A 25825-nucleotide genomic window follows, 5' to 3' on the forward strand; every position below is an offset into this window, starting at 1 on the left:
CCCTGACTACAAAACACTTTTCCTCAGGGTATTTCCTCAGGGATTCTTATCTTCAGATGACAGGTTAAAACAATATTATTCCACAAGATATTTGGAGGTGACTAAGCACATACACCTTGGAGGTTGCTGTATTTGCTACTGGAAAGAATATATTCTTCGTTTTTCTTTACTGTTCTACTGACGTTTGTTTTCCTGCGCACTTTCTGTTTAGTGAAAAGGAGGGACAGATACATCTGGAATAAATAAAATAGTTGATTATGACAGAGACACCCACACGTGAAAAGAGCTGCTTCTATTGTCTTCGTAGTGATATGTGCTCAGCCTAGAACAGGACAACTCAGGCCAACCCTAAAACAGGGCAAAGTGAAGCAGCTGCTTCAGTGTCTGCTTCCAACCACCATTGACATATGTTTTTTTTTAAAGTACCGTGAGAGGGGAGAGCTTTGTTTCATGGTGAAAGATGCTGGTTTCCATTTCAGTTATAAAGATGTCCAGGGCTGTTTCTGGTGCCTCTAGCACTGATTCCATGGATTTGCTATGTGGGCTGACAAGGAGCACAGATAGCATTCGGCTTGCAGGGATCAGATGTGCTGAGTCAGGACATCCCAGCCCTGCAATAGCTATAGGAGAACCTGTGCACTCCCCCCTTCCAGAATCTGCCAACCAGTCTGTGGCAGGGTTGGCATCTGTTACAATTCGCTTCACTTCCTACTCCCCAGGAGCAAGAGAGGAAGCGCGGCGAACAGCCCGAGGTAGCAAAGCAGACAGGGAAGAGAATATTTACTAAGGGCGAGGAGTTTTCCGAATCCAGCGCATGCTGGTGCGAAAGGCCGGGAGGCAGGCAGGCTGCAGCGCCCCGCCGAAAGCTGCCCCATCCAGCCAGAACCTCCAGCCATCTCGCTCCTCTACGTGCACGTCCTCGGCAAGCACCTGCGGTGCACGGAGCGGCTTCCAGTTTGGCCGCTGACGGTCTTGCGGGCGTGGGTGGCAGCCTCGGTTGGCGGGAGCGGCGAAAAGGCTGGCTCCCGGCCGCCTTGGAGAGCGAAGGAGGAGGCGCCCGGGCTGCTGGGCGCAGGCCGCCGGTGCCTCGGGCGTCGGGAGACGGCGTCCAAACAGCGCCGCGGGGCGAATCGGAGAGGAGACTGCGCGTGAGGGACGACTGGCCATGGTCGTGGCCGCGGGGCGAAGGGAGGGCGACTCCCCCGCCCGGAACTCGGGAGAGTTTGGACGCTGCGTGTGGAGCTGAGGAGAAGAATGTGCTCCGGCCCCACCTCCTCCTCCGCCTGGCGCTGCTGCTGTTGCTGCTCCTCACAAGCAAAGAAGGCTGAAAGGGAAGAGACGAGACTCGGGCTGCTGCTGCCGCCGCCGCCGCCGCCGCCGCTGCTGCTGCCGGGCGCGCTGTGCCTGCGCCGCGGGAGCGAGCTCTGACGGTGCTGTTGCTGCACCTGCCTTCAGCCGCTCTGGGATGTGCAGCAAACGCCTCCTTTTGAACTCCGCTACTTCTCCCGCGCGCTCCACGGATCTGCTTGGGCGCTCAGCGGCTTCCCGCCGCCGCTTCTGCGGAGGAATCTACTAGCCCTTCCTCCTGGCAAAGGATGCCCGGTAGCCGCTCCGCGGAGCCATAATCCCTGAGGTAGGGGGAGAACGTACAAAGCAGGGGAAGGGAAAAGCGCTCGAGGGTGGCTGGAACTGGACGGGCATCTCTCTCTCTCTCTCTCTTCCCCCCACCCCCCACCCGTCCACCCGCCCTCCCTGCGCAGGACTTTTGGTTGTCTGGCTGGAGCTGCCTTGGCAGGGCAAGCCCGCCGTTCTGTATGAGCATCCAGAGCGCAGCGGCGCTTGCGGGGGGCGGGTGTTAAGGCCGGCCGCTGGCACGGCGAGTGCAATCGGGGCACTCCCTCGCCCGCTTGGGGGCGGCGGGGCGCGCGGGCAACCTTGGTGTCGGGAGGCTTACACAGCACTGGCGCTTCAGGGACAGCCGCCGGGGCCGGACGCCGCTGGGAAGACTTGCTCGAGGCTGAGGTCCTCCTGCGCACCTGAGCAGCCGCCCCTTTGTACTCCGTGGGACTTCCTCCCGAAGGAACGTGAAGAGGGCTCGAGCACTGGGAGTGCATCGTGTGTTTTCTGTTGCACCATGTCTGGGCATTGCCGAGGGCACCGTTCGGGCGTCAGCTGGCTAGCTCTTGCTAGTGGCGAGGGGTGAGCTGTGGCAGAGATGCCTGTCATCCGGCGGTTTGACAGTCCTGATCCCATGGTTTGGCTTCTACTATTCCGGGCTGTGGTAGTGTGAGGATCAGCCTTTGCTACCTGTACCTGCCAGCGGGTGATGTTTTCTAGGTAGGGGCTACCAGGGGGGAAGGCAGCAGCACCCTCCGAGTATTTCTCCTTGGCTCACATCTCTCCTGTATGCATTTCTGCACTCGGACCAAGGAAACATCGGGTATGAAAACTCATCAACTCCTTTCCCCTCCTCCTCCTCCCAGCCCCTCTCTTTTCATCACGTCTTTAATAGCGGGCAGTAACTGTGAAATATTTATCCCTTAAGGGTAGCCTTAATATTTGCAAAATGGTTTATATCAAATTAGTGCCCCGTTTCTTTTAACCAGGATTCCCGCCCGCCCCCCTCCCTCCCCTTGCATTCTTTCAGATTTATGGCATCCCTGGCTGACAATTGTCAGAGAGATGCAGGTTTGGGGAGGGGGTCAGGAGGGATTTCTCTCTCTCTTTCTTTCACATTGCTTTGGCATGATTTGTGAGAAACATATAAAGCCGGTAATTGCTGGAGATTTTTTAATGGATTTTGCTAAGCGATTTCAATATTTCTCCTTGATTTTAGAGGCGAGTGCTTTGACAATAATGTCCTTTCAGGTTTCACTTCAGAAGCCTGCTCATTCCAAGCTTGCTGTTGTGGAACTGAAAAAGTGCATAAGCATATGGATCTTAGTGTGTAGAGGCATCATGCCCACCCCCTCCCCAAAACATTTTCTAGGGAGAAAAGCATAAGATTGAAAAGCAATAAAATGCAATGAATTATTGTAAGTTTTAAAAATAAGGTTATATTTTACAGGAAAAGAAAGACTTTGAACTATAATGGTTACAATCTAGAAACCACTTACTGAAGTCAGAAGTCATACCACTGGCCTTTGTAAGGCTATTTGACTAAGCAGTCAGTAGATGACAGATATACCTTTTAATCTTCTGGCAAATTTTGTCTTATTTATCAAAGAACTAAAAAGGGCAATTACTTTCCTTCTGAATGAGAAGGAAAGGAGCTGTTATAACCACAGAATTGTTGGGGTGGGGGTGCACATGCTTGCACAGATATGACTAAATTGCCAGTGTGGTTAAACTCTCAGGGTACACTACAGTGTTCACAACTGGGGCCTGACCCAGTGCAGAAAGTAAAGAAGGTCTATTGCCTACTTAAATTAGCATGTCAGTTGTTAAGATCTTTGCTTTAGAAAAGGTAGAATGTTACATGTACTTTATGTTTAAATGTTTTGGGTACTGACAAAAATATTTTAGTTATCCAAAATGTTTTGAGACCTGAAATTATAAATCCATCATATAGTTTTCATGGTTCTGTTTTTAGTAGCCAGTCATGATAGTAAGTACTTGTACATACAGTTTCAAAGTACTTAATTCAGCAGCAAAGTTTTTCCCGCATTTCTTTCCTCTTGAGATTTAGTTATTTGAGACAATAAATAATAATAATATAGACACAATATTATACTATAATATTGTATGCCTGATTTTGTTGCAAAGTCTTATGCATAACTTGGATTTATGATATTGTCTAAGGTCCTATGCCTAATAAAGATAATGAAATGAAATGAAAAAAATTGTCTAAGGGTGTTGTGTATGCATATCAAAAATATCGTAGTGTGTATATTTTGTCAAATCATTTGCTAAATAGAAATTCAGGAGTTTTCATTTGGGGCTTAGTCAACAGTTTAGTTTGTATTTGTCAAGGTTGTACCTGCTGGAGTGAAAAAGAAACTGTTTAACTGAGAAAGAAACTTAATGCCATTTCTTCACAAGTAGTACTTTCCAAGTTGTACCAGTGTAATGGTTTAGAGCAGACTTCAATTAACCCTTGATGGACATTCATTTGAACCATGCCTTCCTTAGATCATAGAATCATAGAGTCTACAAGGGCCATCAAATGCAACCCTCTGCCATGCAGGAAGACACAGTCAAAGCACTCCTGACAGATGGTCATCCAGCCTCTGTTTAAAAACCTTAAAAAAAAGACTCCACCCCTACCCCGAGGCAGCAGATTCCACTGTCAAACAGCCCTTACCATCAGGAAGTTCTTCCTAAATATTTAGGTGAAATCACTTTTCTAGTACCTTGAACTTATTACTCCTTGTCCTAGTCTCTGGAGCAGTCTCTGGAACAACAAGCTTGCTCCCTCACCAACATGACATCCCTTTAAATATTTCAACATGGCTATCATGTCACCCCTTAACCTTCTTTTTTCCAGATTAAACATACCTACTAAACATACCTGTTTCAAAAATAATTAATATATTGGCACTTAAAGTTCTAGATTACTCTTGAGTCATTTGAAGCACACATTCTTAGGCGTGAGGCGTTGATTTTACCAGAGGGTATCTATTAGAATCCATGGAAGGCATATTTTCAAGTAAGCATGATTAAGATCATGGTGGTAAGATTATTATAATTGGATTCTTAGCAAAACAGACATTCTTTTTATTAAACAAACACTCTAAAAGGCCACTTCTTTATGGATATTATTGTGAAGTCTCATAGTATGGTTCTGAAAAATAAAATACCTTGCCCGAATCAGTAGAGTTGCATGGAAAGCTTCACAAATGCAGTAGGAAACCCTTTCCTGATTTCTGCTTTCTGAACCAAATGAAAAACAGTGGTAAAACTTGTAGGACATTTAAGAGCAGCTTCCGATGCAAGGGGAGATGCAGTTTGGATAATTAAACAATGGAAGTACACTATGCTGCCTATGTGGAAATGTCTATGTGTTTCTCCTCCTGGTCCTTGAAATTATGTTACAACAAGAGCATTGAATGTCACTGAAATAAACTATGGTACTGTAATCCCAGTTTAACGTTTTGCATAGTAATATAGCAGTCAAAAGTGGTGCTGCAAAGTTATACATGATATAATTGAAGATTATTTAAGTAGAAAAACATTTAAGAAAAATGACAAAATGTGATATTAAACAAACGTTGACTACCTAATATTTCTTCAGCAGAATACTACTTTGGTTTTGTATATATGTTTACATTCATCTTTGTGTGCACTCATACAGCAAGTACTTTGCTGATTATTTTAATCAAAACAGCTAAGTTATTTTGGGGAAACAAAGTTCATAAAGTCTGAACATCAGTACTTGCTTGGTATTACAACATTTAACAGTCTTCTTTTGTACTTTTAGATGTTAGGAAGCCAAAAATTTATGCTTCTGCATGAAAAGGTCTTTTAGAGAAGGGGACTTGACAATTTTAAAATATATGTGATGAAAAAAATATGAGTTCAGAAGGAACAAATTCAATAAGGTTGTTGAGATAAAGGGCTCTATGTTTCCTGTCTGTTCATCTGCAAGTTTATTTTGTTTTTAGGATATATCAGATTGCTAAATCTTTATGAGCAGGATTATGGTATCTAACTGAAGGAACTTCCAGGAAAATCCATGGGGGAAATTCTGTTCTGGTGTAGTGCTTGGGTTGCATCCATGGAATTCATATCAAAGCACTCCTGTAGAAGGGGAAAAAACACAGAATAGGTTTACCCTAAAGCTTTATATCCCTAGGGGAGCTCTCTGGTCTGAAAAATACTGATATAATATTATGCAGATTTTAATGGGCCAAATGATTTTATAGAGTTCAATGATTTAAAAATAGTTAATTGAAGAAAAGTTGTCACAGCCAGGGTTTTTTGTAATATAGGATACCAATCATATTTTTATTGACATATGTTTCAAATGAAAAAAAAGTATAATTTATATAGCATACAATCGCTATTTCTGTGGATTTGATATGCAATGGGATGCTTTGAGAGGAAAAAAAATCTAGCCCTCCATCTGGTGGGAATTAGATAAAACATTTTCTTTTTTATTGTATAAAAAGAGCAATGTTCAATCCATTTTTTCCCTGGTAGAGCGGATATATATCCATTCAAATTGCAGCAATAAAATCTTGTAACTTAATGGCTGGAATAATCTTGAATAATTGTATGCATTTGTTGTAGTCTCAAAGGACAGTCATAAATACAGTGGTTATGCTGCCTTATAATAGAGTCTTTGGGAAGACAGATAGCTTGAAATTACAGTTTGGCAAATCTATGAAGAATACAATAAAATGTTTAATCCAAGCTAGACTTAAATGTAATTTCTATCAATAGGAAAATTTTCTGTGTGCTTCTCCAAGGTAGAACTTGTATAGATATAATTTAAAAAAAATAGCAGGAAGAAACCTATTTCCTCAAACAGTTTTTGCTACAGATTTATTGTGAGTCGTACACACTCTTCTAATCTCCCACCCAAATAGGTTCTATCATGAATAATATTTTAAATCACCATTTGCTTAGAGTATATTAGATAAGAATATATTGGATATACTTGAGGTATAAACTAATAGTAATTGTTAGGGCATATTCAGGTAGTTTCAGAGCTCTTTGTTTAATGCTTGTCTTGAATTGGAAAAAGTCAAAGTTCAAGTGAATTAAGGAAATGCAGTTTTTGCATCTTGCTACTTAGAATCCACAGAACATGGTGGTCACACAATTACTACCTTTTGTGTTGGGCACAGGAGAGGAACCAGTGAAGAATGAAGTTACAGAGGTGTGAAGGCAGCAGTGCTTGGATTTGAGTGATAAATAATTTTTTATTTTTTATCACATTTAGTTCATTTATGGTCCAGTTAGAAGCTCTAATTCTTTCCTCCTATAATGTGAGTTTGGTTGTTCAACTGAATTTTAGTTGATTTTTTAGGCCTGTAGAGTGTTCAGTATTTTTCCAACTGATTGAAATGACTCCTCATGTGTAAAATGTGTCATGTGTTATTACATAAATAATTAAACAAGCTGACTGCAAGGTACTTCCTTTGTTTTTCTGAAGTTTTTAACCCCTAATTTTAAATGGGGAAAATCTGTGTATCATTCTGAGTCATCAGCTTTTATTATTTAATTACAATTTTTCTGCTATCTTTCTGCTTTTACCAGAGCAGCTAACAATTTAAACATACATAATAAAACCACATTTTAAAAGCATTAAAATCAACTCCCCAAATGTCACATAAGTAAAACAAATATTAAACAGAGTTAAGATACATACAAAACAAAGAAATAGTAATTAAAACCCTGTTCAAGGAAGAAGAATCACTAAGAGAATGCCAACCTCCCCCAAGAAAAGTCTTCACCTGCTGGCAGAAGATGTCATCAGATGGGGACAGACCAATTTCCCTGAGAGTTCCAGAGTTTTAGTGCAGTGATGAAGAAGGCCCTCTCTGGAGTTGCCACCTGTCTACTCTCAGAAGCTGAGGGCTCCCAATGTGGGCCTCCAGAGCTCTGCTGTGTTGCTCCCAAACCATGTGGGGCTTTGAGGGTCAAGATCAGTGTCTTGATGTGTGCCCAGAAGCAAATTGGAAGGTGGTATAGATGGGTCAAGACTGGAGTGACCTGGTCCAGTAAACATCCTGGGTACAGCTTTCTGTACCAACTGAAGTTTCCAGAAACTTCTTAAGGACAGCACCATGTACTGCACATTGCAGTAATCCAGTCTAGCTGTAATTAGGGCATGTATCTCAATGGCCATATCTTTTCTGCCCAGGAAAGGCCATAATTGACTAACCAGGCAAAACTGTAAAAGGCATTCTTGGCCACAGCTGCCACCTGCTTATTCAGAGGTAGGCCTGGATTAAGAGGACCCCAGACTGTGGACCTGTTTCTTCAAGTGGAGTGCAACCAGATCCAAGTCAGGTAACATCTTAAATCCTAGGTCAGACCTTCGCCTACTAATACCGGTAATATCTCCATTTTGTCAGAATTAAGCTTCAGTTTATTAGCCCATTTCCCCCCAAAAACTGCCTTCAATCACGTGTTCAAGGTTTCTACAGACTCTGTGGGATCAGTTGGAAACATGAGATAGAACTGAGTATCATCCTCATATTGGTGACAGTCTAGCCCAAATATCTGATTTATTACCCAGTGGTTTCATGTAGATGCTAAATAATATAGAGGACAATATGAAATTTTGCAGAACCCCAAAGGCCGAGGGGTAAAATAGCAGCTCCTGCATCACTTTCTGAAACCTATCATTAAGGTAGCACCAGAACCACCACTGAATAGTGCTTTCCAATTCCGGTCCAGATAGGTGGTCCAAAACGATACCATGATCAATGTTATCAAAAGCTACTGAGAAGTTCAGGCAAATCAGTCCCTCTGTACATCTCCTGGTGTAAGTCATCCACCATGGCGCCTAAAGCTGATTCAGCCATATAATTAGGTCTAAACTAATAGTGGAAGGGATCTGAACAATTTGCCTCATTCAGGAAAGCTTGGAGTTATCCAGCAACCACCCATTAAATCAAAAATGAACATTTGAGACTGGTCAATAATTAGTAAGATTGAAGAAACAGTTTGAAGAATGGGTAAAGAAAATTAAATTGTGGGTTTTTAATCAAAAGAAACCAAAGGTGATGAACAGAATAGTTTATATGTCTAAAAAACTTATGGGTTGGGGACTTCAAAAACTGCAGGAATATTATGAGGCATTTTAAATAAAAAGTTTGATGAGAATCCAAATAGATAAAAAAGATAGATGGATTAAATTTGAAAATGAGATAAACCTGAATATTGGTAGCTTTGGAATATACTCAAGTTGTTCAAAAACAGAAAGACAAAAACTAATAGGCCCTCGAAAAGTGATATCGGAGATTTGGGAGAAATGGAAATGGAAATGAATGCCAGGGATTCTGGACACGGCACCATTAGGGTGCATGGTCGGCAAGGAGGGAGGCCAAGTAATAAGATCTCTACATAGGCAAGGACTACAAAAAGTAGCATAATGTAGCAAAGTAGTATAATGAAAGAGGAGATTTTATAACGTTTCCACATCTTATGAAGAAAGGAGGTACAGAGAACTAGTTAGTGCTAAGAGGAATTTGGGAAAAGATAAAAGCCTCTAGGATAGAAGGAGATTGTATAAAGAAAAATTGTGTAAAAATATATGATGAAAGGAAAGGAAAAATGTTATGAGTTTTATATCAATACATGACAGAAGATCAAGAATTTATGGTAAGAGCTGTAATGAAAAAATGGCAACAAGATGGAGTAAAAGACACAGATTCTATAAAATAAATAATAGATAATATAAATAAGATAAAAATCGAGAAATATGCAGAATTGGAGAAGAAATTAATATTAAAATGGTATAGAACACCGAAACAGTTGGCATATATGATAAAGGGACTCAGCCCAAAATGTTGGCACTGTGGGAATAAAAATGCAATTTACACCCATATGTGGTTAGAATGTCCAGAGGTAAAACACCTGTGGGAAAATGTTATAATGTATATGGAAAAATATGTGAATGTAAAAATAAAGATAAATATAGATCAATTATTTATAGACATACTAGATTATACAATAATAGAACAAAGAAAGAGAAATCTATTTAAACTTATGATCAGAGCGGCCCATGCAGTAATAGCATTAGGGTGGAAGGACAAAAGAATCTGGACAATACAGAAATGGTTGGAATATATATGGGAACAAACACAATTGGAAATTTTTGACATAATGTCAAGAAGCCAAATATGACAAGAAAAACAAAAAGATATGAAGTGGATCTGGACTGAATTCAAAGACTGGTTAAACGAAATTGGAATCACAGAAGAAAACTGGAAAAGAAGATTAGAAAGAATGGACCTGCTGCTACACATTTAAAGAAGAAAAGAAGAAGAGGGGAGGGGGGAAGGGGGTAAAAGGATATGGAGGATGAAATATAAAGATGTATAATATAAATCTGTAACAATCCAAAATATTAATAATTTTTTTAAAAAAATAATTAGTAAGATTAGTAAGGGTAGGCTGCTTTAGAAGCAGATGTTCCACAACCTGTTTCAAATCTGGGATGGACACCTCTTATCTTAAGGATGCATTATCTACTCTTCAAGCCCAATGAGCCCTTCCTGGATGATGTAAGTAATCAGGATGGGTCATGCAAGCAGGTGATGGACCTCAAATTTCCAAGGATCCTGTTTGAATCCTCAGACTGAATAAACTGAAAATTATCCCAGACAATTTGACAACTTGGCACCCTGTCACCATTTGATCCTGTCACCAGTAAGAATAGATGCAAGACATTTGATCTGCGAAGTGCTGAACAAAATGGCCACAATGAGCCATTGAAGAGTCCATTTTCTCCTGCAGGCCACATCCCTAAAGGCCTCCGACTACCTTGAATAGTTCAACTGGCCTCCACTGTGCAGCTGCAGTGGTAGTGGATGAATTGTTTCCTTGCCACCATAACTGCCATGAGGTAAACTTTAAAATTAACTTTTGCCAGTATCTCATTGGATTTATCTCAAGTCTTTCTTCACTGTTACTCGAGTCATCTCACTTGTCTTTTCATTGCTTGCAGCCCATCAGTTAATCAACTGATTATCTACCTGAGATGTAACACTTAAGAGAGGACACCTGGAGTGATCATGTCAACTATCCAGGTCATTTGGTTATATCAGAGGTCAACTAATCATATCCAAAGGGAAATTCCTTACAGCCATCGGAAAGTCATTTGAATTGGTTCCAGGGACAGAACCTCTTATTAAATCCCTGTAATTGTAATTAGTATCCCTGTAATTGTAAGCCCAAGCAGGGAGTGATCTGTACATGACAAAGGAACTGTAATCAGTACCTCAGGTTGAATTCCTTCTGCCCAGAACAAAATACCAGACCAATATTACCTAAGACCAGCCCATGGTTGCCAAAATTATTTATTATGATCTGTTGTGATAGCCAACAGAATTACTGGATAGTAAATGATTTTTTTTAAAAAAAATCTACTTACTTGATGAATGTTCAAAGAATTCTAAAAGAATGATAGATAGTGAAAATAAAATTTCCCTCATCAATTCACCCAAGAAAATTTAGTAAATGTACAATAACATTCAAGTGAAATAGCACCTAATTTGCACTTCATTATCCTGAGTCATTAGCATAACAAAAGAAAGATCCATTTGCAGAGGTGTGCATTAAAAAAAATGCTTAAATCTCCACATCTGAATAACAGGCATCGCTATTAAGACAGAGCTGTTCTGCTAGGCTTTTCCATCTGGCCAACTGGAAAATTTCTCTCTGTCAACATTTTCTACCCCATGCATAATTTTATAGACTTCAATCATATCCCCCCTCAGACGTCTCCTCTCCAAACTAAAGAGTCCTAAACACTGCAGCCTCTCTTCATAAGGAAGGTGCTCCAATCCCTCAATCATCCTCATTGCCCTTCTCTGCACTTTTTCTATCTCTTCAATATCCTTTTTGAGATGTGGCGACCAGAACTGAACACAGTACTCTAAGTGCGGTCGCACCACTGCTTTATATAAGGGCATGACAATCTTTGCAGTTTTATTCTCAATTCCTTTCCTAATTATCCCCAGCATAGAGTTTGCCTTTTTCACCACTGTCATGAGTTGACATTCCCATGGAACTATCAACTAGGGCACCCAAATCCCTTTCCTGGTCTGTGACTGATAGCACTGACCCCTGTAGAATGTATGTGAAGTTTGGATTTTTTGCCCCTATGTGCATCACTTTACATTTTGCTACATTTTGTAGATTATGATTACTTGTTTTTAATTGTACCTATTTATTGTTTTATTGATTGTATGCCACACTGAGCCCTTTCTGGGAATGGGCAGCCTAGAAGTCCAAAATAAATAAAAAAAACAAGAACAAAAGCCATCATGGCATAGAGATTAGAATGCTGGACTATGTTAAACTATGATCTAGGAGATCAAGGCTTGAATCCCATTCTTACATGGAAACTTGCTAGGTGATCTTGGGCTAGTCCTACACTGAAGGAGAGAATAGTGGTACAAGCTGAAAGAGTACAAATGAAGTAAAGAAATAATACCTTAATGTCTGTTTTGTCTTGTTCAAAAGTTTTAATTGAACATATTTGGGGGCCAAACTTTCACCTCTCAGTTTAAATACTAGCTGGAATTCTGTCTCACCCCACAAAATCATAAGTTACTAAGTTAATATCAGCAAATGATCAAAATTATTTTGTTGGATTTTCCCTGATGTGTGTCATACTTCATAACTCAGCAAAAGAAGTATGGCCTGGGAGAGTGGTTTGCTCCCCCCCCCCTCCGCAATTCTGTGTATATTTTAATTAGTTTTGTTATTAATTTGGCAACTATTGGAAACACATTTTGGGTTCAGGAGTTTGAAATTTCTAGAGCAGTCATTTGTACATGCAATTTAGAAAGTGTATTTATTTATTATTTAATTCATTTGTATCCCAGAATTTACCTCACTTGGGATCCAAAGCAGATTATGTTCTCCTCTATTCCATTTTATCCTCATCTCACAACAACCCTGTGAACAAGGTTAGGCTAAGAGAATGCAACTGGCCCCAGATCACCCAGAAAGCTTCAATAGCACAAATGGGGATTTGAACCCAGGTCTCCCAGATTCTAGTTTGTTGTGGGTTTTCTGTGCTGTGTTGCCATGGTCTGGCAATTTTTGCTCCTAATGTTTCAACTGCATCTATAACTGGCTTCCTCAGGGACATGTCACTGTAAGATGTGTATGGAGTATTTGGTGTAGCTGGATATTTATTGAATTGAAACTGAAATTTTTAAATGAATTTTTTCTTAAGGTAAATATATTCAAATTAATTTGTAAATTGATAAAATTAGTCCTGGGAAAATTATCTCCAAAGGGAAGCTTTATAATGACAACATGTTTGTGACTTTTTTGTATTTATGGATTGCATATTTGCACATGGACTGCAATATGGAAAAATGACATTAGGCAGCTGTTAGCCAATACTTTCATTTTCACAGAGAAGTAAATTGTTTTGTCATGCAGATATATTGAGACCTTGGCAGGCCTAATTCTATGCACAAAGGTCGCACATAATTAATTTTTGTAGAGTTAAAGTTCCTATTGTAAAGAGAATTTAACTATACAAGAAGGAGTCTATTGTTATACTCATATTATGCATACTTTGCATGGAAATCTCAACTTTTTTTTGGGGGGGGAGTGTGAAACAGAGACAGTCAGACACAATAAAAGCATCTAGTTCCCTTTCAGATCACACAAAGTAGCACCATGTTTTGCAGAGTTTCTTCCTATGCACACCCAATATAGTTTTGTACCCTTTTGCATCTGTATTGATTATATGATTCCATGTGAACAGTATTAATATCTTACAGAATATAGTAGAATTGTCATTCATAATAAAGTCTCCGCTGTATGCGCAAGCAAGAATATATCAGTTACCCACTATCTTATTGCTGCTTGTTGACATCTTCTATTGTACAAATGACTGCCTATGTGGTAGTTATTGGTTGTTATGGTACACACGTGGTACACATACAGAATGGACACCAATATATCCCTTTCAATTAAAAATAATTTAGAGGAAGCTCTAAGAGTTAGTCAGTGTTTTTGTTTGATTTTGTGGAAGACTGAAATGGTATTAATACTGTGTTTATCCAACAGAGGCCAAACAAGAACTTGATGAAAGCCTAAACCTCTTCAAAATGTGGAGATGGCAGCAGGCTCTTGCTCAGTGAGATAAACAGCATAATGAGATTCAGTGTGAGAGAATAAAGGAAGGAGCATTTTTAACACTCACTTGTACACTCTATACTCTTTTTTTACTTTTGAGAGTAGCTAAATATTGGAACATCTTCTCTAGGGAAATAGTTGAATACTCAATTGCTTGAAGTCTTTTCAGTCAAAAGTACATGTCTTTTTTAATGAGGATACTATGACTCAGCTCTAGAGCCAGAGTTTGTTAACAGGAGTTTGGTATGCAGTACTATTATATGAGGTGTTTGGCTAAATTATTGTAACTGGCACTTTTGAAATCTGTTCTTTGAACCATACATTTAGAAATTCAGTTGATGGCTGAGACCTTTTCCATGGCTGGAATCTGGAACAACAGAAACAAAACTGTTGTCTAAAGATAAAGTTTAAGCAATGTTTTCTGTGCAGCACAGTAGCTTGCCTCATAATCAAAAAACTCTGGTGGGCTCATGCACTCATGGACAGTATTAATAAGAACTCATGTTCTTCAACAGCAGTCAACAATCAAGCAAAAAAGGCTACAGTTGTTATTTTATGTTCTGTCTTTGTTTCTCTGTATATACAGTCTAAACAAGCAAGCCAACTGACATAATCTACTGTTCTTATAAGCCTGTCAAGCTCTGAGCAGGGGCAAAAGGAGACTTTAAAAAGAAAGAATGCCTTGTGTACTTAGTGGAGATTCTTACCAGAAGTGACAAAGGGTAGCTCTAGGAATCCTAAATTAAATGTGTGTGTTTTTAAATCTCCTGTGATGGTGCTTTTAACCTCCAATTCTCCCATCAGTTGCCAGGAACTACATGCACTCTTGAGTATGGAGCCTCCCTGGACAGCATTGTAGCCATTTCATCAGTATAGCACAGTTTACCATATCTTGTGTGCTGAACAGCATCACAGCAGTTCACTTTGCTTGGTATGGTGGTTTCCTTGCTCCTGATTGAAAGCAGGTGTGTAAGGGAGTTGAGATAAGACAGAATGCAGCTTCAGGACTTAAAAAAACTGGAACTGTAATGTCATCAACCAGAGCTCCTTCAGCTCTGCCTTCCGAATCAGTCCAGTGACCTTCTGCTAGTTTTAGTGCTGTACTAGGGAACAAGTAACATTTTTGACTGAGCTCAGACTATTAGGTTTATGTGGAAGATTACCACCTTCCTGTATAGTACCACCATCTGAGGAGATCACCCCTCATGATGGAACTGTCTCTTGGCCAGCAAGAATCAGTGGCAAGGCGCTCTGGGAAATATATGCAAATATGTAATCTGGTAGTGGTCATCTAGTTCCTGTCCTTTCTCTTAGGGTGGGCAGGCCTCAATTAGATGATGGCCTCCTCCCCCCATGGTGGGTAGGCCACAATCATATGCTGGGCCCCCTTCACCCCAGGGCAGTATAAATACAACTAAGCTGTACAAGTATAGCTAAGTACAACTGTGATCTTCCCCTCATCTGCAACAGATTTTAACAAGTAGATATTGATTTTTTTCTACTTCTGCCAAAATGAATTGTCTATACATTTTATCTAACACTTTCTGGTAAAAGAGAATGTGAGGTTCAAAACATTAATTTACTTTGTGCTTTGTTGCATATGATTTTTAAACAAAGATTGAGAGGACTTGAGTAAAATAAAGTGTTTTTTCAGATCTTTGCAGTCATCATAGTTAATTGGAGTTACATAACACACACATACCATTTGTGTGTAGAATAAATTAAATAGGTGAATAGTAGGAATGTGGAACCTTCGACCATGAGGATATGAAGAACATAAAAAGAAAGAAAATATAGCAAATATGAATGCTCCATAACTTTGATCAGTTTGATTACTGAGTTGTCCTTTATTATACAGTTAGTTGCTGTATTCACACTTTGTGTTTTATTTATCTGCTGTTCAGTTCACAATTTATTTAAACTTTTATTTATATCCCGCCCTTCCCAAATGTTCCTAAAGAAGAAAGGCAACCCCTTCAAACCCTAAAAGCACAATTTTAAAAATCAACAGTAACAAAGCCATATAACATCAACTGAATCAGCGCTTTTCGTCACCAGAGGGGACATTAAAAACTGTTCAAACATTGGAAACAGTTCAGATATTAAAGATTGAATGCTTGTTTGCACAATTTTTTTAACTCTCTGCCTAAAAAAGCCAGGCTTTTGGATCTGGCTCAACTAAGATAGTATCAATTTCCAGTGACATATGATGTCTAGTGTGACAAATGCTCATATTTGGGAAGTGGTTTCCAGGGAGAGACTGCCCTGAAATAGTTAAGTCCTGCTCAGTCCTGATTGGCTGAAGGAAATTGCCAGGGGGAAAAAAAGGAGGCAGCTGGAGTGCTGAGGGTTCTTTTGTCTGGATTCATTCTTGGACTAGGTTCCAGAAAGCTGAGTGCAGATCAGGGAGAGAGATCTGTCACTGCTTGTGTGTTCTGACAGTAGTCAGACTGCTCTATTCAGGCTGAGGAGGCTTGAAAGAGTGAGGAAAAGCCCTGGGCTTGGTGGAAGGTGAATCCACCGCTCAGGAGCTTGGCTGTCCAGACTAGTGTCTGTCCAACCTCAGTTCAAAACCCAGTCAGGAGAAGACCAGTCCATAAAGGGGGCAGTTAGGCCTTAATAGGGGACTGAAAGGGAAGGTGGCGAGTGTTGAGCCAGAGTCCTTCCAGTCTTAAGACTTGGGTGGTTATGTGACCTGGAGAGGGTGTGGAATAGAGAAAATCTAGGCCGTTTCCGCACGGACAAAAGGAGTGATGCGATGACGTCGTAAATAGCAACGCATCCGCGAAAAAACGTTCGCGCAGACAGGCGGAGCTGCGTGCATCAGGAGCCCCGCAGAAATGTGACGGTTCGCACGGAAGCGCTGCGGAAGCAGCATCTCGCCACGCTCTGTTGCGGTTGGCTGATGTGACTGCCCTGATGTCCTGCCCGTCCCCCATCTGTCATTGCCTCCCCTCCCAGCTACTGTCAGTCCCAGTTCATGTTACCTGTGAGACCAGAGTGTGTATGGGCAGCCACCATCCGCACAGGCGACATGGATCTGGGAAAGGTGCTTGACCATGCAGGGAAATCACCAGGGACAAACGTGTGTGTGTGTGTGGGGGGACGGGACGGTGACCAAGCTTGGCCTTTTGGCAGTCGCCATTGTTGAGAATAGCTCCGTGGCGGCGGTTCGCACGACTGCGGCGTCGGTGCGTCACATGTGGAAAAAGAGCGCTTCAAAGCGGTTTTTGAATACGGCATCTTCGCGCCGATTAAGCGTTTTCGCGACGGCGCAACTGCGCACCTCCGCCGCTATGCATGCGAACGCTCTCGCTCTGACGTTTCTTTTCCCATACAAAACTTGTAACCTGTATGCTATCTTATAATAGTGGTCAGAACTGTTATATCTTATAATAGTGGTCAGAACTGTTAGCAAGCTACATATGTAGTATAGAATATAACACTAGCAATTTATTAGACTTTGCATGGTAAATAAATAACAACTTGTTGGGCAGAGCAGAGATATATCAGGGGGAAATGGCACCTGAGGACAACACCTGCTCCCGGGGAAGGGCTTGGGGTGGGGCTTGGGGGTGAGGGTGGCTTGGATGGGCACCACAGTGGCAGGCCAACTCCTGGACCAGCCTGCTGCCGCAGTACCCATCCGAGCCGCCCCCACCTCCCTGCAAGCCGCCTTTTACCTTCCCTAGACCCTGGGGAGGGCAAAAGCCAGCCTGCAGGGAGGAGGGGGGAGGCACCGCACCAGGCATCCCAGGAGGCAGCCTCCAACTGCAGTGCCCGTCCAAGTTGCCTCCAAGCCCCACCCCTGAGAGCTTGGGGAGGAATGAAGGCAGCTTGGACAGGTACCATGTACTGCCCACGGGAGCAGGGGGTCAGATATCCCCCAAGTTGGTGCAGGAAAGGAGGGGGTGGTAGGTGATTTTGTCCCCCCCTGACGGTGCGCCTGGGGGCATTTGACACCCCTGTCCCTGTGGGCATATGCCTCTGGGGCAGAGCAATCCTGAGGTGCATCTGCACCAGGGCGGTATGCCCTGTAGGTTTTGTGACATGGTGGCCAGAAAAAAAGTATTTTCTTTTGACTGTCAATAGTTACAACTATTCCCAGCAACTGCATCACAGCATTCATTGGAGGAGTTGTGAGGTGCTAATGAGGTTGTGATGGATAGGGCTGCCAGGAGTCACAATCAGCTTTCACATCCTAGGGCAGAAAGGGCCAGGGATATTTAGTTGATGTTGGCCACATGCCCCCGTACTGAATGGGACCAAGTTCCATCACAAGTCCCTGGCCTAAATCTTTGAGAAATGCTGGTGTAAGGATTGGTGTGCTGCCTATGCTGTAGGATTGTACTTATAACCTTTTCAACAAAAAGAACTAAGTAATTTCATCCGCCACATGCTGGACTGTTTTTTATTTTAGAATGCTCCACTTGGGTTCTGGTGCCTACCACAGAACTAGATAGGCACCAGAACCCAAGAGGAGCATTCTAAAACAAAGACAGTCTAGCAGCTTGTGGTGGATGAAGTTACAATTCTACGTAGTTATTTTTGTTGAAAAGGGTATAGTTACAAGACCTACATTTTTATGTTGCTTAATTTAAAAAGGTCTAAAGATTAAATTTCCACAATTAACATTTCATTAGTGTTCAGACACTTCACAGTATATTTTAATTTTAAGACCATTTTAAGTTATCATCATCCATACTCAGATATTAAATTGACATTAGGATAAATATTTTGGGATAATACCCATGTAGTTAGGACAATGTAAGATAATTATTTTGTAGGAGCAAAGAGTTGAAAAAGATGATTGTTCCAAGGGAAACAACAATCTACTAAAATGTTTTCACAGTTTATAATTGTGGAACATCTGGAATCTTTATTATCTCAGTGATGATGAATACAACTATGAAGAAAGGAATAGAAGAAAGGAAAGCAAACTAATTCTGAAAATATACTGTTACACATTGTTATCCTTCAGAATTATCTCTGCAAATCATTTGATACACTAGTTTGATCTTAACAATACTGCTTACTGGGAAGTAACTGACTGAAATCAGTAGACTACAAGAGATATAGAGTGCAAACAAAGAACTGAACAAAACTGATCTATTTAAAATCAAGACAGTTTAGCGAAGAGTCTCCTATAAACACTGATCTTAAATTAACTGAGCTAATATATTTTCAGGAGTTGTGCAAAGAGTTTGTGGTTCATCCTTCTCCGCAGGAAAAAAACTTTCATCCAAATAACACTTTGATTCTTACTGAAGCAAGGATGCATTTCTGGATGAATTTACTATTAAGAAGGCAGGCAGCATTGTTCTGACAGGAGGTATCTTTTTTTTAAATAAAGGGACCTACTTATAAAGCTGAAGATAAGATAACTTGTGGGTACTGTGCCTAGTGGTCACTGGAATCAGGTACCTTGGAGTACTGTGAACAATATAATTATTTACTTTGATATGTCTGTTGTGACTGGATTTCACAATTGATTTGTTTTAGTAAATTCAAGTAATGTGTTTTCGGACAATTAATAATTAAATGTGTATTGTTTAAATAGCTCAGATAAAACAGGTGATTGAAATTCTGTCTTGAAATTAAAATGACAATATATCCTTCAGAAGTTTAAGCATCAAAAACATTTTCACAAAATTTAAATACATATGTTAACAGTAAAATGACAGAATAATTTACAAAATTTTAGGATAAAGTAACAGTGAACTTATTCTGATGTGGAATTTTCATGCTCCTCACCATTGAACAATTACATTTCTGTTCAGCTGGTTTTAGTGATGAAACACATACTTATAGGTGTTCAACTGTTTGTCTTCTTAAAAGCAGCTTTCTAATGTTTCTAGAACTCTCAAAAAAAGAGGGTTGTTCTATTCTTGAATCAGAACACATTTTAAAAGGAGGTTTTTTAAACAAAATGCCATGGGCGCATGTCTATAGTGTGGTCTTCCTATCTTCTTGTCATTCAAAATTGTTAAATACAATAACTTTAGTGAGTTAAATCTCGTTTCTCTTTAGGGTTTTTTTTGTTTTGTTTTTGAGTGAAAGAAGATGGCTTTTCATTACTTTGATGTGTCCTTGGAAGGTTCATGCTTGTCTCATTTGGGTGATCACTGAAAAAGATGTAGTTTCTTAGTGCCTGGAAGGGAAGCCACTGTTAAATTTGACAGCAGCTGGAACGGAAAAAAGAGCCAGTGCATAACAAAGCATGAAGAGAGGATTAATTTTTAAAGTATTCAGATACCTCATTTTAAACTGGACAATGATATTCAGAGTGACACTATCCCTACTTACAACAGAGGCTATGTGGGAAGATAAAAAGCTGGAGATGTCAAAGTTCTTGTTATAGATCAGCCAGGGTGCAGTCTGTCATAATGATTGTAGAGAACAGATGGCTAATGGGTTTCAATCTGTGCCCGAAAACAGTAGGGTATATTCTGTGCATAGTCCTTATTCCATGGCCAGATGTCCAACACAATATGTGGTTTAGAGAAAAGATGTGCAGGTGAAGACAAAGGTCAGGTTACAAAATGAAACAGAGGGCTGAAGTGAGAAGATAGACAAATCAGAAAAGTCAGCATCACACTGAATTTGGAGAACTGGAATGCGAGAAAGCACATAAAGAAGCAAGTAAAGTACAAGAAGCTGTGGCAGCACAAAGAAAAGCTGTGTCAGTTACAGGATAAAGCAGCAGGAGAAGCAGTAGCAACAACAACAAAATCTGTAAGTGAAACAGCTGTGCCAGCAGGCCTTATGCTAAGGGTGAAGTGGGGATGCACAAAGCTTTGGAATGTATGCAGGTGCAAGAATAAATTCTGCATTATTTTTCTAACACTGAGAGTGAGAAAATCTTGTCTGGCAGCAGATATGCAGATGCATAACTTGGATCACTAAATATGAACTTGTTCCCATATAGATCAATGTCTGAGTGGAATACCTTTTTTTTCTGCCTGCAATAATTTGTGTATGCATTATAGAAGGGATGTATAGCCCTATGTACTGTAAGATGTATAGGTTTAAGACTCATAATTTTAGACTGACATCCTGAAGGTAAGCATCCCTATATGTTGGAAGTCAGCTAGGGGTTGTTTGTTTTCTTCAGAACCGCAAAAGCGACAATCCATAAAATATGCTTATGTGGAAGTTCTAAGTCCTGAATGCAAAATAAGAAGCAAACAAAATTGGGCTATGTGCTGTATTCTGTGTACACTTATTTCAGTGTAACGACTCAGTTGAGTTGCAAGTTTGTTTTGAACAGCACAATGATGCTGTTGTTACAGTTGGCATTGAAAAAAACGCAGAAAATTGTTATTTTATGGAACAAAGCATGCTTTTCTGAGTGACATTTTTACTCAGATATGCCTGGTGATTTGTCACAATTTGTCACAATTGCTAATGGCTTGATCTTAATACAAAATTTCTGTTCCTGCTCTAATTAACATGCAGGAAAAGTATACCTGTATTAACCTTCTGTCTCCTCATTGCATAGTTTTTGTTCTTATTTTTGGAGTTTAGATTAATAATTGAGAAGAAATAGTATTTCTGTTGGATTAATCTGTGATGATCCATTAAATACATTTTCTTAAACCATGGCCAAATCATAAAATGTAATTAGATCAATTATTGTTATTGGTACTCTGGATAAAGAAATAATATAAATGGCTACCAAATAGGCAACAAACACAGAATTTATTGAACTAAATTAAGGATAGCTACCTTCAGCACTTTTTTATCTGCTCCTACATAGTGGCGGAGCTCCCATGCGGACATCTGGGGACAAATGACCTGGACGCCCTCCATGGGAGCCATGTGGAGGGTGCAAAATCATGCAAACACGCCCCAGCCCCTCTTCTGCCCAATTGTCGTCGTCATCCTCCCTTCCCTTCTCCCTGCCTGGCATGCTCTCACTCTTGGTCTCTTTGGAGCTCTCTGTTTCTTTCTCCATATAAAAAACTCACTCAGCTAGGTATTTATGTCTCCACAATCAGCAAACCTTTCAAGTTACGGTGAGTCTCAATTTCATTGTACACAGTTTCCCAGCATCCTCAGGGCATCTGCAAATCACTATTTTGTAATTTTCCCTCATCCTTTTCTGCCTCTCCAAAAAGATATTTACCCAAACTGTCCCCCAGTTTAGAGAGGCTTCTGCAAAAGGGGGCTAATTATAGCAAAAGACATTTTATCTTCCAGCATAAGCACAGTATGATATCTGTGAATTGAACCTGCAAAGTTTTAATTTGTAGTATTTTTATATTATGGTATTAAATGGAATTGCATAAGCCATTTAGTTTTAAAAATATGCTGATATATACATATGTGATGTAAGTGTTGCATACTTGATTCCACTTGGAAAACATCTAGCTTTAAGCCTTCTAGTCTTCCTCCTTGCTATTTTAGTTGCCTGTGGCTATTTTGTTTTTGGTGTAGCTTTTGGCATATAATTTTACAATACTGTGTCTCTCAAAGTAAGTGCATAATGTGGTTTTTCACTATAGTTAGTGGAATGAATTTCAGATACATAATAGTTAGCTAAGGAGTGCAAGTCATATATTGTTCCAACCTCCAGGTGGTGGCTGGAGTTCTCCTGGAATTACAAATGATTTCCAAGTACAGAGATCAGTTCACCAGGAGAAAATGGCAACTTTGTATGGTAGATTCTGCATTGCACTCCACTGAAGTCTGTCCTCTCTCTGAACCCCGCCTTCCTTGGGTATCTCCAGGTATCTCTCAGTCTGGAGCAGGCAACCCTAGTCCTGCACAATGTCGGATGTTTTAATAATAGCTATATTTTCAATGTTTTAATGTCACTACTGCTTGTTTGTGATTAATAAATTGTAAACAAAGGAGTCTAGAAGAAAGAGCAAAGGACATGAGCACATAGCTGTTCATAATTTCTCTACATCTGGGAATGTAGAGAGTGATGTGTTGGAATGCTTAGAGTAAACTCCTCACAGTAAACTCCCTGAGGTTCAATTTGTAATTTGATCATCAGTTATGATGAGCAGCCTCTGAGAACGTTTTAAAATAATTGCATTTTATCATGAATTCTAAACTGGCTTTTTTCTAAGAATGCACACGCATTCTTGAATTGCCAGTTAGGAACAGTAGTATAGGTGTGGGGGAAGATATGCTCTGGAGAAATGCAAAGGAATGAGTGGAGGGTAAAAAAATGGACTTAACTAAGTGATTGAGCCCTCTTTTTCAAATTGCAATGCATTTATAAAAAGGCTGCAAATAATGTCATTATATAAAGTGAGAATGAGCAAGAGGGACAGTTATGAGCTTTCTGCACAAATGCTTTGACAAAGCAATGTACCTGCTTCTATTTCCCTTAATTGTTAGGTTAATGGGAGATCCTTGAAGGTTGAACAATAGATCCTTCTGTCTCCCAAAATTAGGCAGAAAAGAATTGCCAGAATTGGGCTGCTGGATATAACACCATAAAACATTTTCACAGCAGTAATAAAACATTTTGAAAACATTTTAGGTCATATGACACTTAAGAAATGATCCTGGCTGTTGAAAATAGTGGATGAGGTGAAAAAGGCAAACTCTATGCTGGGGATAATTAGGAAAGGAATTGAGAATAAAACTGCAAAGATTGTCATGCCCTTATAAAAAGCAGTGGTGCGACCGCACTTGGAGTACTGTGTTCAGTTCTGGTCGCCACATCTCAAAAAGGATATTGAAGAGTTAGAAAAAGTACAAAGAAGGGCAACGAGAATGATTGAGGGACTGGAGCACCTTCCTTATGAGGAGAGGCTGCAGCGTTTGGGACTCTTTAGTTTGGAGAGGAGACGTCTGAGGGGGGATATGATTGAGGCCTTTAAAATTATGCATGGGGTAGAAAATGTTGACAGAGAGAAATTTTTCTCTCTTTCTCACAGTACTAGAACCAGGGGGCATTCATTGAAAATGCTGGGGGGAAGAATTAGAACTAATAAAAGGAAACACTTCTTCACGCAACGTGTGATTGGTGTTTGGAATATGCTGCCACAGGAGGTGGTGATGGCCACTAACCTGGATAGCTTTAAAAGGGGCTTGGACAGATTTATGGAGGAGAAGTCGATTTATGGCTACCAATCTTGATCCTCTTTGATCTGAGATTGCAAATGCCTTAACAGTCCAAGTGCTCGGGAGCAACAGCCGCAGAAGGCCATTGCTTTCACATCCTGCATGTGAGCTCCCAATGGCACCTGGTGGGCCACTGCGAGTAGCAGAGAGCTGGACTAGATGGACTCTGGTCTGATCCAGCTGGCTTGTTCTTATGTTCTTATGATACTGTCTCAAGTCTGCAGGTTTAGCAACAAGTACAGTCCTATATCATGGGAACTACCCATGCTACTTAAATCACAGATGCCAACGAATCATTATATGCAAAATGAGGCCTACTACTGAACACCATTTTATGCATTCTTGGTAGGATGCTGATTCTAAAGCTATTTTATTCTACCACTGTAGTGAACAGATGAATTAATAGCAGCTAGAATACAATAAGGGATTTTGCATGCAGTAGCAATACCATAACAATTTGTATTATGCTGAGCTTAAAGCTGAAAGAAATATTAATGCATTCTACCAATACATTATGAAAGCACTTAATGTGAACTAAGCATAACTGCAGATGATCTCATAATGTATTTGAGTTCTGGATGATAGATTATCCCATAGAACAGTGATGGCGAACCTTTTTGAGACCAAACTGCCCAAACTGCAACCCAAAACCCACGTATTTATTGCAAAGTGCCAACTCGGCAATTTAACCTGAATACTGAGGCTTTAGTTTAGAAAAAAATGATTGGCTCTGAGGCGTGCGTTACTCAGGAGTAAGCTTGGTGGGAGTTGTTGGCTTTGCTTTGAAGCAACCATGCAACTTTTCAACCGGTTGAATCACGACCCTAGAAGGGTTTACTCAGAAGCAAGCCCCATTGCCAGCAACCGAGCTTACTCCCAGGTAAAGGATGGCACTTAGTTCTTTGCATGAAAATCAGTGGGGTTTAACAGTGCTTTACAGGGTTACCTATATTGCTTCCCCAAAACTAGGTCTTAGGTTTAATGCTAATAATCGAGCCTAGCGGCCCAGGCCAGCATAGATGTGTGGGGGGCGATTTCCCCCCCCCCCCACATGATGAAGTGCCACCTCTGGCACCTGTGCCACAGGTTCGCCAGCACTGCCATAGAATATCTCTACACAATTAAATAAATAGGAGAACATTTTTCCTATGAAACAAAGTTTTACATGCATGTGTTCATATTAAAGCGTAAAAATAAATGACAAATAAAATAAAGTTTTGGAATGTGAATATGAATATTAAATGAAGGTCAGCAAGCAATCTTAGTATGGAGAAAGGAGATACCTGAACCAGGAAAGAAGTACCACTTCCCTGGAATAGTCTTGATAGCAGTAATGAATACTGTACGCAGTGAATGCTTTAATATCTGTTTACTTTCAAAATGTCATGTTGTTGTCAGTCCACCTGATGGGAGATCTAGAAAATAGAACCATTTTCAAAATCACAGCATTATGTACAAAGTTAAAATGCTTTTATGCCACTTTCTACACAACATAGACTTTCCAGGGGTGAACAATGAAAAACTGTAAAGTAAACTTTTAGTACACCCACACCCACCTAAAAGCAAAGAAACAAAACACATAAATGGATGGGAGGATCAGTAAGGGTCACTAGGAGCTTTTCCACTGCCTTCTTTAATTTAATTATAAATTTTCACAGAATGCAGAAAAGTTTAACCATTACAAGAAAACATTACAGAAAATGTACTATAGAAATGAAAGCCCGCATGTTCTTTATTTATTTAAAATGTTTCTGTGTCACTTTCTACCCAGTACAGGATCTCCACTACAGTGAACATTAGTACATTAAAAATATTTCTGACATATAAAATGTTTCAAATATTAAAAATAGTAAAAAATATTTTAATTAAAAATATTAAAAATAAATGATGTAAAACGATGGGCTGCCCAATCCAGAGTACGCGGCAGCCAGGGGCAGTGATGCTGCTGTGCTGCTCC

At 40.3% G+C, this 25825-nt stretch overlaps 1 protein-coding gene across 2 annotated transcripts in view; it reads left to right on the top strand.

Annotated features, from left to right (window-relative positions):
• The first annotated feature begins 679 nt into the window (after window positions 1–679).
• The window catches only part of HS3ST5 (heparan sulfate-glucosamine 3-sulfotransferase 5), a 204263-nt gene continuing 179117 nt past the window's right edge, over window positions 680–25825 (top strand). Inside the window, exon 1 of one of the 2 annotated variants that reach the window (XM_048492490.1) lies at window positions 680–1633. The gene's annotated coding sequence lies outside the window, so the exon portion shown is untranslated. Of the gene's footprint in view, window positions 1634–1839; window positions 2441–25825 lie in introns of those variants that run through there. The other variant, XM_048492497.1, reaches the window with a different exon arrangement.

The sequence above is a fragment of the Sphaerodactylus townsendi genome, linkage group LG01 (genome assembly GCF_021028975.2).
Source record: "Sphaerodactylus townsendi isolate TG3544 linkage group LG01, MPM_Stown_v2.3, whole genome shotgun sequence".
Lineage (NCBI taxonomy): Eukaryota > Metazoa > Chordata > Lepidosauria > Squamata > Sphaerodactylidae > Sphaerodactylus > Sphaerodactylus townsendi.